This window comes from Pan troglodytes, chromosome 10, assembly GCF_028858775.2.
Source record: "Pan troglodytes isolate AG18354 chromosome 10, NHGRI_mPanTro3-v2.0_pri, whole genome shotgun sequence".
NCBI lineage: Eukaryota > Metazoa > Chordata > Mammalia > Primates > Hominidae > Pan > Pan troglodytes.
The window spans coordinates 28945504-28957290 of NC_072408.2; the positions used below are offsets into that span (position 1 = coordinate 28945504).

Below are 11787 nucleotides of genomic sequence, written 5' to 3' on the forward strand. Positions count from 1 at the left end.
ATTTTTGCTGTGATTTAGTCATCAGGCCAAAAGGGATGTATGCTGCTAGACAGTGCCTTTCTTGGGCAAGAAAGTACATGAGGGCAGCTTCAGATTTTCTCTGAGGATTAAGTTGAGCAAAATGCCCCTCTGCTGAGATTTCCCCGGAGACTGCAAGAGGATGAGTGTTTTACAGGGATACAGATAGGGGAGTACATTTATTTTGTTGACTAAGTAGTCACTCAATAAATGTTTACTGGAGTCAGTGATAGTATATACACACACAAGGTCATCCATGTTAAGAGAAAAGGAAAATATTCTCAGAACTCTTCAGAATTCCTTCCATAGAATCTTACTCATTGTTGATTTCTTCTCTCAAGCCAGAGCTCGGCTTCAGGAGTACTTTTCAAAATATCATGTATTTTGCTAACTCTATATAACTCCATGTGTCATTTCATCCAGAAAACTTGTTTCTAATGCTTTTTTCTCTGGACTCTAAGCTGGTTGATGCCACCAGGCCTTGGGGAAAAGCCTGCCTTCTGATAGGATTGCTATTGAGTAGCAAAAATTCTTGGATTCTGGTAACATCTTTAATGCAGAAACTCAAAGCATCTCCCAAATCATAAGCCCATTCTTTTACACTGTTCTACACTCTCACAGTGAGTAGAATGTTTGGGTTTTTTTTTTCCTTCCAAGAATATTTCTCAAGTAGCAGAATCCACTTCATTTCAAATTAAACCACCCAAATTAATGGTCCAATTCCCCATATACTAGGTTTAATCTCTGCACAGGCAGAAAGCTGGTCTTTGTAACTCCTGACTAGGACAGTCTAGGTTTCTAGTGCTGGTTCTGTCATTTAGATTATGTAAGAACAGGCATCATAAATCTATGGAATGACTTAAAGTATAGCTAATCAACTGGCCAGAGAACCTAAGAGGGGTAGGGTCTAAGGTAGAATAAGGAAGAAGTAAGGAATATAACTCTCTTACTCCTGTGTCCTTTCCAGCATTTCTCAATTGCAAGGGTGAGGAATGGATCTGTGCCTTATTAAAATAATTGATAATGATTCAGGCTAGGAGCATGGCTGCCAGCAGCATTAGGCCTTCATCTCACCAGACACATACAAAGAAGAAATAACTTTTGGAAACACAAGTTGCAGGTACTACCAGGATTATAGAAGGCATACTCTTTCCCAATACAATTTGAGATTTCATCCAGATCTCTGGTGAGCTACCAAGGTAGGTCTACTGGAAAACTAAACAAACTAGCAACACCTTGAATTTGTGTGGCCATTTGTGTTCTTCACAGCATGTTCACATCTTTTATCTCAGGTGTTCTCACAGCAGCTCATGGGAATAGTAACAGGAGCTCTATTATTGAGCATTTACTATGTGCCAAGTGTACACATATTCACTCACTGACTCTTCACAACAATCCTGAGTGTTAGGTTCTATTGCTAGCCCCATTTTACAGATGAGGCTTAGAGAGGTTGAGGTCACACAGTGGTAAATGATAGAACTAGCACTAGAAACCGAGACTGTCCAGAGCCCAGATGCTAAATCACTATATTATATGGGCTCAATGGCTTTTAGAGAATTTGAATGACTAGGATCCAGTAGCACTGGAGTTAAGACCTATTTGTCCTGCTTTTTCCTTATTCCAGCATTCTACTGTTTGGGAGAGCTCTTAGGCTTTGTGTTTAGATGACCTTCTTTGCCCGAGTCCACTGTGGCTGTGATTTTCCTTCCTGTAGTTGCTCAGGAATCAACATTTTCTTTTCCAAGGTCAAGCTCAGGATTTGAAACGTTTAATTTCCTGCAAATTGACATTTTACCATTTCATTTTACCATTTCATAGTCCCAAAGCCTCCTGCAGCTTTTAAAGAAGTAATTTCAGATATCCACTCCCACAGCTCTAAGAACAACTAATTTCAATCTTGGGACATTGACCAGAATTCAGGGAAACTAGCATGATCCTTCCAGTCTGATGTTTCATTCCATCTACTGTCCAAAGCTGTGTCTACAGGGCATCACCTATGAGGTAAGAGGTGGGGAAAATTTTAGTTTTCCAGATGAAACCCTTTACCTGATATTTTGTGTTGGGAAGACAAAATGCCGAGATAACTAATGTTTCTTTCTTTCTTTCTTTCTTTTTTTATTTGAGATGGAGTTCCGCTCTTGTTGCCCAGTCAGGAGTGCAATGGCATGATCTTGGCTCACTGCAACCTCTGCCTCCCGGGTTCAGGCGATTCTCCCGGCCCAGCCTCCCGAGTACTGGAATTACAGGCGCCCACCACCACTCCCAGCTAATTTTTGTATTTTTAGTAGAGACGGGGTTTCACCATGTTGGCCAGACTGGTCTCGAACTCCTGACCTCAGGCGATCTGCCCGTCTTGGTCTCCCAAAGTGCTGGAATTACAGGCGTGAGCCACCGTGCCTGACCAACTAATGTTTCTTTATTCATTGGGCTATTTGGGGATCATGCAATTAGTGGAAAAATATATTCCATAAGGTTTTGTCACTAAGGAATAGTAGTGTAAACCCATCCAATCTAATCATAATAAAAATTATTCAGTAGATCTGAAATAAGTCCCATAAGCCCAGGAAAAAGAGAAGTCTTAATTACTTGTACCAAAGAATGGCTTTGGAAGATTAATGTTAGAGGAGGGCCTAATATGGTTTTTTGATAACACACAAGTATTTATAAAGTAAAAACAACAGACTGGGAGCAGTGGCTCATGCCTGTAATCCTAACACTTTGGGAGGCCAAGGTGGGCAGATCACTTGAGGTCAGGAGTTTGAGACCAGCCTGGCCAACATGATAAAACCCCATCTCTACTAAAACAAAACAAAACAAAAAAACAAAACAATACAAATAAACAAAAATTAGCCGGGCATGGCAGTGTACACCTGTAATCCCAGATACTTGGGAGGCTGGGGCAGGAGAACTGCTTTAACCCAGGAAGTGGAGGTTACAGTGAGCCAAGGTCACGCCACTGTACTCCAGCCTGGATGACAGAGTGAAAACTCTGTCTCCAACAAAAACAAGCAAACAAAACAAATACAGGAGAAATATTTTTAGCAACTTAACTTGAAAGTCAACAAAATCACAGCAATCTTCTAGAGACTTGTTCTTTAAATTTTTTTTTAATATTTGTGGGTACATAGTATGTGTATGTATTTATGTGGTACATGAGATATTTTGGTACAGGCATGCAATGTGTAATAATCACATTATGGAAAATGGGGTATCCATCCCCTCAAGCATTTATCCTTTGTGCTACAATTTTATTATACTCTTTTAGTTATTTTTAAATGTACAATTAAATTATTGACTGTAATTATCCTGTTGTACTATTCAATACTAGGTCTTATTTATTCTTTTTATTTTTTGGTACCCATTAACCATCCCCACTTCTCCCATCCCCCCACTACCCTTCCCAGCCTCTAATAACCACCCTTGTATTCTCTATCTCCATGTGTTCAATTGTTTTGATTTTTAGATCCCACAAATAAATGAGAACATGTAATGTTTGTCTTTCTGTGCCTGGCTTATTTCGCTTAACATAATGACCTCCAGTTCTATCCATGTTGTTGCAAATGACAGGATCTCATTCTTGTTTATGGCTGAATAGTACTCCATTGTGTATATGTACCACATTTTCTTCATCCATTCATCTGCTGATGAACACTTAGGTTGTTTCCAAGTTTTGGCTATTGTGAACAATGCTGCAATAAACATGGGAGTGCAGACACTTCTTTGATATGCTGATTTCTTTTCGTTTGGGTATATTATATACCAAGTATTGGGATTGCTGGATCACATGGTAGTTCTATTTTCAGTTTTATGAGGAACCTCCAAACTGTTAGAGACTTTTTCTTGATGACCGTTGATTCAAGACCATCTTGAAAGGATGTTAAAGGGGTTACTGGGCTGAATATTTATTTTCCCTAGTTTCTTAAATTCTGTATCTTTACCTATTGGTGATTTTGTTTTGAACTGGCCAAAATCTAGAGTTTTCAAGAGCTAATCTAGTACAAGATATTTAAAATTAAATGTAATGATGTTGATCTATTCTGTTAAACATGAGTGCAGTGATTCCCCTTTTAAAAATATGCATAAAACCCATGAGTCAAAGCCAATAATAAGTCTAGAGACTATTCTAGAGAAAAGTAAGGCTATTTTTTTTTTACACTGGCAAAGTGTAAAGCATTATTGGCACATTTAAATTTCTTTAGCTCCTTCATAAAATTATCAGTAGTTAGCTATCTTCAATAAACTTGATATAGAATGGGATGGAAAGAAGAACAAAGTTAAGATTTAGTAAGCCATGTCTGTATATTGAGAAATCATATTAAAAAGCATAAAGAGCTTTATGATAGATAAGCAAAAGATTTAAAAATCTGTTGCCTTCCCCCATTATCTGCTATTATCTCCACATACTACACATACTACAGCTCACATAGAGCAGAACCATCCCTCAACCTGTACTGTTCACTTATGGACTACAGTGTATGAGAGAAATTAAACTCCTCACACATTACCCTATTCTCTAATTCTCTGTAATTTTTGATCTCTTTGAAAAAACATCTTAGACTTTCCCTGATGTAATGCTTCAGCTAATTGATTTAGATTGACATCCTTGCCCTAGCCCAAAGGAATCAACTGTTTTGGTGTGCGTCATTCAGGCGGCTTGCTTCTTGGAAGTCTGATGTCCAATCTATTGATAGTATTGAAAATCATGGAATAGAAAAACAAATAAGTCCTTTGGACAAGAAAGCATCAGCAAGAAACTTCCTTCCAGCTCCCTTAGTCCTGTGATGATGGGATGGGGCTACTGCTGCTAAAACACTGGGCAATGTATAGTAATATTTGACTCATAAGGTTTTCATGAAAACCACTCTTCCTCGGTCAAGTTTAGACAGGTTCAGCATCTGGGAACACCAAATACTATTAAAGTCTCCTAAGATTCTGCTGTCCCCTAGTCCCTTGTTCTATTTTTCCTAGGACCCCAAGTGGCCAAAACAAGTTTATAAAGGAGGTGGTATTCCTGTTTACTTTAATATTATGTTTCATAGCCCCTTTTACATTAACCTTTCCAACCATACTTCAAAGTAGATAATGCTCTGCTTATTTTACAGACAGTAAAACAAACCCTCTGAAATCAGGAAATTTGCCAGAAGCTGGCAAGCTGGGAAGAAATAAAACCAGGATTTGAGCCAGGTGAGTTTGCCTCCGGAGTCCAAGACTTTCCCACTGGCTCTTCCCTCTTCTTTCTTCTGTGTCATGTTGGCTCTCTTCTGCTGCTGCCTAAGCAAAGGATTAGCATTTAACAGGGGTTGGGAGGGATGCCAAGATGAGAACACCACCAAGAGGAGAGAACAGAGCTGCTTGCCCAAGGACTCTCCCATATGCCAAGTCAGCTCAATGAGCTGGGAGGCAGAGTGTGCAATGGAAAAGCAACAGGTCTTCAACAGTAAGCAGCATACAAATTCCATCTCCACTATTACTGAGTGGTTTCTACTGCCAGGATCGGTGTGGTTGCATGTGACATCAGACCCCTAGGAGACCACATCATCTATGGATTACAGCCTCTCCACTAAATCACTACCTTTCTCCAAAGTGTATGTTCCTGAATCCTGGTCTACACTCCAAGTCTATCTTGGAGCTGAACCCTTTTCTGCAACCAAGGCTGGTTATCAGATGGCCCTGACCCTCTTCTCCTAGTCCTGATGGGCCTGAGAAGTCTTCATGGTAGCATATGACCACCAATCTACTTCGTTTTCATTTTTGGTCAAGATTAGAACTGTGCTTTCCATGTCTTGAACTTCCTGATTTAGACTGCAGATTATTCTTAGTTTCCTCCAACCTTGCTCCTATAGCAGTAGCTTACTCCAGTCTAGCAAGAAACTACCAGCCTGTGACATGGCTGTGGTTCCAAGATCATTTCACAGGTAGCCCTAGGGCACTTGCCAGCTTCACTGGGCATTAAAAGGGGCTTGAAGTCACCTGGGTGAATCACCACTTTCCTCTCTAGAGTGGTGAGGACAAAGTGGGGATTTTCCAAAACTAATAGTTAAACCACTACTCTCCTAGGAAACGCCTTTTTTCCTGTCCTGTGGTCATTCAATGCCTGCATTTTAACAGGCAGTACCAGATTTTCTGAAGGTGTGGGGAGAAAAGGAGAAAAGAGGGTAGATTGAGAGTATCACTACAATCCTATAGAATAGATTCCACTTCACAGGCTATCATTTCTGGAATCAGCTTCTCTCTTGACAGTAGAGTTCCTATTACATCTTCAAAGAAATATATTAGTTACTAAATCCTTTAAAACATTTTATTATGAAAAATTTTAAACATATACAAAAGTGGATAGAATAATATAATGAAGCATCACGTAGCCATCACCAGCTTCGACAATTGAAAACTCATGGCTAATCTTCTTTTGTCTATACCCCATTTGCTTCTCCCATGTCCTGGCTTATTTTTATACAAATTCCAGAGTTTACATCACTTTATCCATGAATATTTTATATATATCTTTTAACCATAAGGATTCTTTCTTCAAAAAAAACCTCACAATGCCGTTATCACACCCCCAAATTAATAATTCAATATTATCAAATATTATCCAATATTCAGTCTTCAGATTTTTCTGTTTCCCAAGAGATCACTGTTTTTTTACAATTGCTTTGTTCAAATCAGAAACCAAAATGCATGCATTACACGTTAATATGTCACTAAAGTTCCCTTTGATATATACGCACCTTTTTCTTCTTTGTTTTTCTCATAATTTGTTGAAAAAAGTAGATAATCTGTCCTGTAAAATTTCCCACATTCTGAATTTTTCTGATTGCCTTCCTGTGATATCCTGTCTCTTGTATTTCCTATAAAATTGATAGAGGGCTCAATAAGAATCTTGCTCAATCCTCTTTTTTTTTTTCTTTCTTTCTTTTTTTCTTTTTTTTTTTTAAAGAGACTGGGTTGCTCCATGTTTCCTAGGATGGATTACAGTGGTTATTTACAGGTGGATCATTCATAGCTCACTGTGGCCTTGAACTCCTCCTGGCCTCAAGCAATCCTGCCTCAGCTTCCTGTGTAGCCAATTTTCTATAAAAATATTTAATAGTTTGTGTTGTGTATTTTCTTTCACGTTATATGATGAGGCATAGAGTGTATGATTGTTTCCCTACTTGTAATGTTAAATTTGATCAGTGTGTTCTGGTATTGTCAGCTTGATTCATTCTTTACATAATTCCTCAGTAAGTTTTTTACCTAATGGTTTAGAAGCCATTGAGGGTCATTGCCCAAATTCTTTATTTCATTAGGGATTGCAAAATGGTGACATGTAAATTCTATTATGCCTTCTGCATTTATTAGCTGCAACTCTTTAAAACAAAAACAAAAACAAACCAAAAAGCCTTCCTTTATCAACTATTCAGTGATGCTGAAATATGGTTCTTATGGGAAAAGTGTGATAAATGGTTGATTCTGTCTCCCCTCACCCTCCTTTTTGTTACCAGTTTCCAAAAGGTGGGTAGTGAGCATTTTTAAGTATCATTATAAACACATGTATTTTTAAACATATTTAATTTCTTTTATCATACTGAATGCTAATATTTCTGTACAGATAGCATTCTTTAAATTATAGGTATGGATATGTAAATACAAGTAATGGAAGGCCAGTGCAGTGGCTCATGCCTGTAATCTCAGCACTTTGGGAGGCCAAGGTGGGAGGATCACTTGAGCCCAGGAGTTCCAGGCTGCAGTGAGCTAGGATTGTGTCACTGCACTCCAGCCTGGGTGACAAAGGAAGACCCTGCTTCCAAAAATAAATAAATAAAAAGTTAAACATTAAACAGAGCAAAAAGGACTGTTTAGAGCTGCCCAGGAAGAAAGGAGACCCATTCAGGGAGCAGTGGAAGGCTGATGAGTAATGGGCAGACTAAAGAGAATACAGAACCACGGAGCCAGCACTGGGCAACTGCAGCAAGAGTACTTTTAGTTGGAACTAAACAGGTAGTTCTGGGAGCTGGTGAGGAAGGCAGAGTGAACCCAGGATCAAAGGGAGAAATATGAGCCAGCAAACCCAACAGGGAACCTTGAGAGACAGTTTTTGAATCAGAGTAAGGAGTTAAACTAAACAGCAACCTAATTTAAGCAAAAACTGCTGTGCATCTGTACATTGGCAAACTGAATTAGTATAAATGCAAAGATAGTCTTATCTCTATTGTTATGCAGTCCTGCTGGGCATGCATTGCACACTTCAGAGATACTCACAGAAGAGCGAGGTAACACAAAGATGGGGAAGAAGAAGGAGGAAAGGCCTTGGGTTCAAGAATGTAATCTCTGGAGAAGAAGTCTTTCAGTGCTCCTTTTTTCTCAGGCAGCAAGTCAAAGACACTAGAAAACTTCTTTGGAGACTGTCTGAGATCTGTACTATCCTTACAGAAAGCCATAGTTGATGACAGAATATTTTTATATTCTGTCTTAGGCTAATATAACAATGTATATTATTTAAGAATGATTGTAAAGATTTTTATCATTAATTTTAAGGGAAGGTGTAATAAAATCATCAGAGATTATAAAGTAAGAGAGGATCTTAAAGGTCATATAGTTGCAGTCTTAAATGAAAATATTAAGACAAAATCCTCATTCCATTTTTAAAAAGTTGACATTTAGATGAACAAATTCAACAGAATGCCAAGCTCTTTTGCCTCCTGGGCATAAAAGAAATACTAGCTTGGTGAAAGAGTTTTAGCAATAAAAAGTAACAAGAAAAACAAACATAACTCACAACCATTATAAATTTTCCTTGCAATGGGCATTCTCATGTTTTATGAAATTAGAGATTGCTTACACTATTTCCATTTTTAGAATTGGTATTTTCAAGCCAGTCTTTAAAATATTAGCACTGAGACCAGGATTTAGCATGAATACAGAAGTATTTTTTAACTGAGATAGAAACTCAAATGTAAATTTGGGTAAGATCATATTTCCTTGATATTTTTCTTTATTAAACATAGCTTCACTTATCTATCCTTAAATAGAAGATAGAAATTTTGTGTTTTTAAAAACTGCTACTTTTTGGGCTTCTATTATTCTTTCTTTTATTGTAAAAGTAATATAAAGACCTCTAAAAAAACGGAAAGATTACCAGACATAGTATGTTTCCACTTAAAATGCTGTGACCATGTGTGGCCTGCATTGTGACAAATGGTCATAGCCTTAATTTCAGCAGGTGTTTTCCACTTTCAGCAGTAAAGAAAGCACCTTTTTCAAAATTGTCCCCCAAAAGTCACATTTAATGGTTAAAAATATTACTTTTGAAAGTATTTTCACTTTCTTAAGGTAATCTTCATCAGAAAGACTGAGTATTTTAGGGCAAGTTCATGCGTGATGTTGGAGCTTACTCCTCACCAGTGTTTCTTTCTAGATATGTGATCCATGTTCTTTAAGGAAAGGCTAGATGAGCATCAATAAATACAAATGTAAATCTGAAAATAAACATTTAAACATAACACATTATTCAAAATAATGTATATGGGACAACTATTTCAAGGAATATCTCTTAGGGAAATATCACCTACTTAAAATTTGTGCATGTGTGTGTTCATCCCTAGATGATACCAGAATAACCATTAAAGTGTCATCTCTTTTGGTTTGTTTTCTTGAGACGGGATCTTGCTCTGTCGCCCAGGCTGTAGTGCAGTGGCATGATCACTGCAGCTTTGACCTCTTAGGCTTAAGCTATCCTTCCACCTCAGCCTCTCAAGTAGCTGGGACTATATTGGTACAGCACCATGCCCAGCTAATTTAAAAATTCTTTTTTTTTTTTGCAGAGACAGGGTTTCTCTATGTTGCCCAGGCTGGTGTTGAAGTCCTGGCCTCAAGTGATCTTTCCACCTCAGCTTCTCAAAGTGCTGGAATTACAGGCATAAGCCACCATGCCTGGCTGCATGTCATCTTCTGAGGTATTATTTTGAGAACATAAATAAAGAATTCCACAATCAGTTTCTTTTCAAAATTTGGATTTAAGATCCTCTTCTCCCCTACAATAATTTTAAAATATAATTATAATATGCTGTACAGACACTTATGTGTCTTACTCATAAGTTTTACACTTACACTTATTTTATGGGTTTAAATGAACCAGATGCTAAGTCCTTGCATTGTATGTCAGAACACTAAACCAGTAATATAAATGTTTATTTAAACTGCAGTAAGATACAAATTCTGAATGCATCATTGTGTTTATTTTAGCAGAAATAATATTTTAACCATTATATGGGAATGGTGCACATCAATAGCCAATAATTTTGAAGTCATTATCACATGTAAATAAATATGACTTATTTACATATGAAATATCTTAAAAATATGACATATCAATAGAAGATCTGACTACAAAAATAGTTACAGAAATTTCATCAGCTAGGCTTGAAAACATGTCTTATTATGTAGTCACGCTTCTGAAGACCTGAGTTATTCTGTAACCAACACCCATCTCCCTACACTGTCCTAAACAAAGGAGCCAGCATTCGTTGGAAATTGTTTACTCTTGGGAAAGACTGTTACATTCTTTGTCAAAGTAAAAAGATGTGGAAAAATTGACTGATCTGATTTAGATAAGAATTATTAATTGTTTTAAATTACCCTCCCCTCTTTACTTTTGTGGAGTGAAGCAAAATATGTAGACAAAGATAGAGTAAGGGGTGTGTGTGTGTGTGTGTGTTCCTAAAAGTTTACTTTAAACTGTAGATAAGGTTAACCTTCTAAAGAGAGTATCTCTGTCCTTCTCCATGGATCAGTGATATGGTCATTTTTGACCTCTTGCAGCACAGCTCCAATAATAAAAAAATTCAAGTTAGACTTGCCATTCATTCCAAAGCAAAACTCACTTTCAGATCATTATCAGAACAAAAGCTCAGTAAACAAACTTTTGAACCATGAAACAAATAACTCCCAGGCGGTCAGGCAATTCCAGCACTCATTTTGGAAAAAGGAAAATGTTGCCATAGAAGTAAGCCTGTGTCAACATCCAGTTCTACTAGCTCCTTTCCCTCCTCACCTTACAAGTAGTATGATAGCCAAGGCAGTTCCTAGATGCCAATAAACATTTGTTGTTGTTGTTTATAATGTAGTCATAATTACTTCCAAAAACATATTGAATATCATCATATAACTAAGTATGACTTGAGGGATGTGGAAGGAAGGGAAGCAGAGGAAATTTGTTTCTGTTGTCTACCTTGTAGGAGTGGAACATGGGGTTTTGTCTAGTTGCACATTTTAACTCCCATCAGCTAGCAGAATCACCTTCTCCCAGTCTGGCCATGCTTGAGGGTTTCTGTCCAACATTGAGGATTTAGCTGACATAGAAAGCATGGAAATGAGTTCATCCCTTTCAGCCTGGATTCACTGCACCATAGGGACAGCTCTTCAGTTACCCAGTACAGAGGTTTAAATGATACTCCATCAGCTGGTGCAATGAAGAAAGTAAAATCAGGAAATGCAAAATCGAATGGGCTACCACTTTATACAATTTCTGACTTTGTTTTATAGGTTATTTTATTACCATCTATACTTGTTTCGAGGCATTGGAAAACTAAGTACTATGTTACATAACCGTTTACATGTGATTTGATGATAAAGATGGAGCTGTTAAATAAATACTGCAGTGTTTTGTTTTTAATACCACCTGTGTATACTAATGATTATATATTTATAAGTTAGTCTTTCAGACCAGGCATGGTGTCTCATGCCTGTATTCCCAGCACTTTGGGAGGCCAAGGTGGACGGATAGCTTGA

General features: G+C 37.7%; 1 long non-coding RNA gene across 1 annotated transcript; it reads left to right on the forward strand.

The window, feature by feature from the left end:
• Positions 1-459: 459 nt before the first annotated feature.
• Positions 460-5202, forward strand: LOC104001496 (uncharacterized). The gene is made up of 3 exons (XR_001707917.3): positions 460-638; positions 1892-2019; positions 5121-5202. It is a non-coding gene; the product is annotated as an uncharacterized LOC104001496 (long non-coding RNA).
• The last annotated feature ends 6585 nt before the right edge of the window (positions 5203-11787 follow it).